General features: G+C 44.7%; 1 non-coding gene across 1 annotated transcript; it reads right to left on the minus strand.

Moving 5' to 3' along the window:
• Positions 1 to 281: 281 nt before the first annotated feature.
• Positions 282 to 388, minus strand: LOC120254616. Its single transcript, XR_005534679.1, has one exon. It is a non-coding gene; the product is annotated as a small nucleolar RNA R71 (small nucleolar RNA).
• Between the last annotated feature and the right edge of the window lie 737 nt (positions 389 to 1,125).

Here is a 1,125-nt window from a genome sequence, read left to right on the forward strand (position 1 = left end):
ACTGAGGGTCGGTGTTCATCCACATGTTGCAGCAATCCACACAATTCAATGGTTTTGCCAATGAAGATCCAAACAGTCATATAGAGAGCTTTCTTGAGGTGTGTGATATGCTGAAGATAAACGGCGTGACGGATGATGCAATCAAATTGCGAGCCTTCCCATTTTCCCTAAAGGGGAGAGCGAAGCAATGGTTACACTCATTACCTAGAGCGTCAATTACCACGTGGGAGGAGATGGTAGAAGCTTTTCTGGCCCGTTATTTCCCTCCTGGAAAATCAGCAAAGCTTAGGAATGAGATCTCATCCTTTGTTCAGTTGGAATTGGAGTCTCTATTCGAGACATAGGAAAGGTTCAAGGAGCTCCTGAGAAAGTACCCGCAACACGGATTCCTGGAGTGGATGATTGTTCATACCTTTTATAATGGTTTGAACCCGAGTGCAAGGCAACTCTTGGATGCGGCAGTAGGAGGTACCTTAGGTAGCAAGATCCCCGATGAGGCCCGTCAGTTAATTGATGAAATGGGGTTAAACAGCTACCAATGGAATGCTAGGGATAAGAAAAAAGTGGCCGGTCTCCATGAAATAGATGTTGTAACTTCATTGGCGTCTCAAGTGTAAATTTTGATTAAGAAGTTAGATCTTCTAACTTTAAATAGAGTGGCGGCCGTGACTAATTGCACCGGGTGTGGTGGAGGACATGCTCCCTCCGATTGCCCGATCTTTATCGGTGATGTTTCTTCGGTGTTGAACATTGATTTTGTAGGTAATGGCATGAGACCTCAAGGAAACCCATATAGCAATACCTACAATCCGGGTTGGAAGAATCATCCCAATTTCTCATGGAGTAATCAGGGTACACAAAAGGCTATGGGGCCACTTGACAGAGTGGAAAACAGAGTCTCAGGTTTGGAAACCCGAATGAATAACTTAGAGAAGCACTTGACTAGATTTGTGCAATCTGCAAATACAAGGTTTGAATCAGTCGAGGCTACACTTCGCAACCACACCGGCTCTTTGCATAACCTTGAAAATTAGGTGGGGTAAATTGCGAAGTCTTTCTCTGAAAGGCCACATTGTAGCTTGCCGACCAATATAGAGACCAACCCTAGAGAGCACATGAAGGAGA

The sequence above is a fragment of the Dioscorea cayenensis genome, unplaced genomic scaffold (genome assembly GCF_009730915.1).
Source record: "Dioscorea cayenensis subsp. rotundata cultivar TDr96_F1 unplaced genomic scaffold, TDr96_F1_v2_PseudoChromosome.rev07_lg8_w22 25.fasta BLBR01000533.1, whole genome shotgun sequence".
Lineage (NCBI taxonomy): Eukaryota > Viridiplantae > Streptophyta > Magnoliopsida > Dioscoreales > Dioscoreaceae > Dioscorea > Dioscorea cayenensis.